Below are 5443 nucleotides of genomic sequence, written 5' to 3'. Positions count from 1 at the left end.
TGAAGCGCTGCACGAATCTTTCTTAGAAAGATTCAACGACGAAGTTCTACCCATGTAGAGCCCGACTCCTAGCTAAATCCCCTTGTAAGTAAGTTATGCTTACCCTATTTTAAATATAGTTTATATTTAAAATTAGTATTGTTATTATAAATTTATAATAAATATTTGAGCTATTATTATGACTTATATAAGTGTCGTTATAATATCTTTTTAACTACTCGCGGTACGGGGAATCTGGTTTAAAGGGCTGCATAGGGTTGTTGTATTTCAGAAGTGCTATACACCAAAATGGTCCTGCCCTCCAGTGTTTTATGTCTGGCTCATGTCTGTACATAGTGGTTGGAAAGTATTGTTTAAACGCTTATATACTAATAATAATTATAATTAGTCATGGTAATATTAGACTAAAATCTAGTGGTGATAATAATAGGTTTCGTCGAAGGAAATTATTTTAAAGTAAACGAAGCGCTGTCCGAGTACCGAGTCACCACCTTCTCAGGTGAGTGCATAGTTATTTTCAGCTTACACATAGATATGAAGTATTTTATATAAATTACATGCTATGTGTGCATATTATCTGAATACTTGCTATCTATGTTGGATGAACGTTTTATACATGTTTTCAATGATTTAAACTTTATATGTATTTTATATCTACAAAATGTGTTGGGTAAAACATGGGTAGATGTAATAGTTGCAGTGTGCCAAAATAAAATAATGAGAGGCCTCGTTATAGATGTTAATGATGATCCAGTCATCTAGCGGAGTATAGATGACGACCACGGACTATTCTAGACAGTCCAGTGGAACACTAGCAGGCTCGCAACCTGTAGGTGTTTATTCGAACTGTGTGTTTATTTGAACTGTGTGCTCACCAGATGTACTCCATCCCCAACATGGTTGCCTTAAGGACATTTACGGCTGAGGAATCCCCTTAGCAGTAGTTTCCATCCCGATGATAGTCCTTAGACTAGGTCCCTTGTGTTAAATGTCTTAGGGACGTAAAGTGAGAATAACGGGAATGGGTAATCAGGTTTATTTGGTTTGATAAAGTTAATAAACTTATTTATTGTGGGTTGAAAACTCTATGTGCTCACCAGGCTCGCAAGCCTGATCCACTCAGTTTCTCGTATTACAGGTAGTGGCGCATGAGCATAGATGTGATGTCTTGGGATAAGAGATTAATGGATTTTAGGCCTGTAAATACGGAATAATGTAGTAAGGCCTATGTTGTATTGTTTATATTTATGTACTGTATCGAACATGACATCCCGAGTCTTTTTAATGAAATACATTTCTATGGAAATGCTTTTGATAAATCTTTATCATAATATTGTTTTGGGACAAATTCCGCGACTCTTTTATTAAAAGATTACTCTGATTTGAAATAAAGTATAAACAAAACCGGTCTTTTCTGGCCGTGATTTTGGGGATGTCACGGTTGGTATCAAAGCATTAGTTTAAGCGAACTAGGAATTTGTAGGATTTCTAGACTTAAACTTAGAATGCTAAGAGATGATTGTAAGGTGTGAGCACTAGCTTATTTTAGGAATTATACCTAAAATGCTTTTATGTGCTAAATGCTTTGTGCCTGATATGTTGTTAATTGTTCGGATCTATGGTCTGTTGCCGACCGGATCTGGAAACCTTATGTGTTTAGGATTCTAAACGTATGACTATGATATTAGAAATAGCATGTAAACGTTTCGGAGAGATAAGGATGATTTGAACATCAGTCCTAAATAAAGATCTAAATTCACCTTTTTCGGTGTATAGATCAAGATGGCAAGGACCCGTAGCGGAAACGTGAATGCAAATGGGAACAGAAACCAACCCCCAGTAATTGAACAAATACCGGTTGTGGTAGTCGCTGCTGAGCCAATAACGATGGCCGGAGTGCAAGTGATGATCCAGGCGATGTTGGATCGTCAAATGGAAGAAACCAGATGTTCGATTCAACGAAATCGAGAGGAAGAGACTATTCAGATCGAACAGCCCGAGTTGAACGAAGGGCAGACTGAGGAGGGAAACTACAGTGGGACTGTTGGGCAAGCCAACCCACCAATAGTTCAACAAAACAACCATGGTGACGAAGTTGAGAGGAATGGATTCAAGTACAAGGATTTTCTGACTTGCAAGCCATCGACTTTCACGAGAAAGGAAGATCCAATTGGGGTCATGGATTGGATCTTGGAGATGGAGTTAGCTTTCATGACGTGTGGTTGCAGAGGAAAGCTACAGACCACGTTTGCAACGCATCAATTTCGAGGAGGCGCTGTATGGTGGTGGAATACCTTGGGAATACTTTAAGCCCTAACTGTTAGATTTGTGTCTAAGTCCATAACTATTTTGGTATGTATTTGACCCGATGGTGCATGGTCCTTTTGGGTTGCCTTCACCAAAGCAACTTGATAGGATGAATTATGGAGAGAAATGATTAAATATGATTTATTAATATATAATGGGAATAATATATTAAAGGAGAAATCATATTCTTTAATTAATATTAGTCAATAATTAATTAGTAATTAGTTTTGTGACTAAAAGAGATTAATTAAATTTAAGGGACTGAAATTGTAATTATAAGATAATTGCAATTTGGGCCATGGATTGCCATGTATCAAGGGTTGGACGAATTCTATGGGGAAGCCCATAAGGAAATCGTCCAAGGGCTTGATTAAAAGGAGTCTATGGGTTGCTTAGAGCTTAAGCATCCAAATTAGGGTTTCCTTGTTAGATAACCCTAATAGCCTAAATATATAAAGATCCCTTAAGGCTCAAAAACATGGATAAGCTTCTTGTTAGGGTTTCTACACGTTTTTGGTAGCCTCCAACCTCTCTCCTCTTCATCCTCTTGCTTATGGTGTTTGTGAACCATTATAGGAGTGACACTTGTGACTCTAAGCATTCAAAAGTCAATTCAAGGAGAAATTGGGATTGTTATTGCTACATAACAATCAAGGTAACATTATAAACTCATTCTTATGTTAATATGGTTACTTGCATGCTAGAATTAGGGTTTATAGTCTTGGATTCAAATCATGTACAATAGAGAAACCTAGATCCAAGCTTTAGGGTTTGTATGAGCACATAGGATGTCTTATGACCAAAACCCATCAGTGGTATCAGAGCCTAGGATGGTTTCAATTGTATTGATGCATATTTGATCGAAATAAGCACTGAAAATCGCTTTTTTTTTTAGCTTCTGAGTGTTTGACTCGCCGAGTCACTTGGTGAACTCGCTGAGTCAGTTGTACTCGACGAGTCCAGGTCCAGACTCGACGAGTCAAAGGGTCCGACAGCTCAGATTCGCGATTTTCTTCCTGTTTTGGCTTTGGATAATTACCATAAACATGTTTTTGTGATAAAATCCGAATTTTTTTCAATATTAGGTGATTATCCTTACCTAAATAGAAGATAATTGTTAAAATTTAGATAATCACTTGTTTTATTAGATAAAGTTTGATTATTTGTAATTTAGATTTGAATTATCTTGTAAAAAAGTTTTAAATTTTCCCCTTTAGGTTTTATAGTTTAAATTTGAACCCAAAAGTTTTGTTGTTTTGAAATTTAAATAGTTAAAACCCTAATGTTTTGAAAAAGGTTTCAAAACTTGCCCTCAAGTTTTGGAATTTAAATTTTGATTAAAAAGTTTAATTTTGATGTATATTTAAATTCTAACCCTAATGTTTTGAAATGTTTCAAAACTTGCCCTTAAGTTTTGGAATTTAAAAGTTGATTAAGAGTTTAATTAGGAATGTTAAATTCTAAAACCCTAGTAATGTTTTGAAATGTTCAATTTACACCCTTATGGTTTTATTAATTAATTAATTAATGTGTATAATTAAAGGAGGTTTGATAAATCCATAAAAGTTTAGGTTTACAATTTAATTGAATTAAAAGTATAATTGTTGAATTAGACCACCTAGTATTTTAAAAGTGTAAAATACACCCTATACTATATATATATATATATATATATATATATATATATATATATATATATATATATATATATATATATATATATATATATGTATGTATGAGTAAAAGTCAGTCTTACCGTTAGTAGGCCTCATTCACGAAGCTGGTCTATAAGGGGTGTTTAAAAAAATTGCCTATAATATGGCGATTGAATAGGTATCCACTCTTACCCACCGCACTCTTGACTAGTGGGGGGTCGTTATCCGAACGGGTAGGATAGGACGAAACCTTCCATTATAAGTATAATGAAATACAAAGTAACTAAATGTTTTACAAATTCCCAATCTTAGTTACATAGGCAAAGTGAATTGATGCAATTCCATGAAATTACACTTTGTGCCCTTGCGAAGACGTTAGTGGAGCGTGTGTGGTTTACCGGCACACTAAATGGTTCTAAGAAAAGGTTGCAAAGGGTGACTCAATGTTTGTCATAGTTCGGTGGAGCGTGTGTGGTTTACCGGCACATCGAATACGTGATTGTAACATGTGAGGGCACCATGTAAGTTTGCATGGTTATTCACACCCGCTTTGTGATCCTCGGCATCCCAGTCACAAACAAGAAGGGCATATCGAGATTTAAACATGCCATTGAAATGTTCAATGAATCTCAAAGGATCTAGGAGTTTTCATAGATTTAAAACTTAAATTTCTTTTTCGTTTTTCCTAGTGGAAATTAGTGAATCGTTATTCACTTACCTTCAAATATTCTGCAACTAGATTACGACATCCCTCTTCTAGGTTGTAGCGTATTGTGTTGGGTCCTAGCCTTAGTATCTCATTTGGGTGATTTACTAAGGACTCAATCGATCAACTAACTTGAATTTGTTTCTCCCGTTTTGTAGATGTCAAAGTTCGACAACTATGGTCTTCCCAAATCACGTGGAACAAGCATTCCACATGAAGATGATATTCCACGATTCGATCGAGGAACAAGAAATCATGCTTCACTTCCTCTTCCTCCTCCAATTGTTCTCCCTAACCCACAAGATTGTAAAATTGAAAGATTCAATATCACTCAAGCCCTTTTGGCAAGTAAACATAAGGAAGGAAAGTCAGTGTGTGCACACGTCTTAGGGATGAAGTCACACATTGATAGGTTAAGAATGATGGGATCCATTGTCGGTGAAGAGATGGCTGTTGATTGGGTTCTTCAGTCACTTCCTAACTCGTATAGTGAGTTCGTAAGAGGGTACTATATGATGAACCACGACGTGACCCTTATTGATCTCACCTATATGCTTATTGCTGCTGAATCAACAATGGTTTGGCGCAATAGAAAAGCAAAGTTGATTGGTGAATCTGCCTTCAAGACCTTTATGGATATAGACAATGGCAATGAAAGACATACAATGATCAAAAATTTTGATCATAAGAGAAAGGTGATGTCTGAAGTAGTTCCATGTGTTGTTCCAAAAGAGTCAATTTGCTTTTATTGCCAAGAGAAGGGGCATTGGAGACG

Source organism: Lactuca saligna, chromosome 8 (assembly GCF_052625555.1).
Source record: "Lactuca saligna cultivar CGN05327 chromosome 8, ASM5262555v1, whole genome shotgun sequence".
Taxonomy (NCBI): domain Eukaryota; kingdom Viridiplantae; phylum Streptophyta; class Magnoliopsida; order Asterales; family Asteraceae; genus Lactuca; species Lactuca saligna.
The sequence above is the reverse complement of the archived record's forward strand: the minus strand, read 5'-3'. Positions refer to the sequence as shown.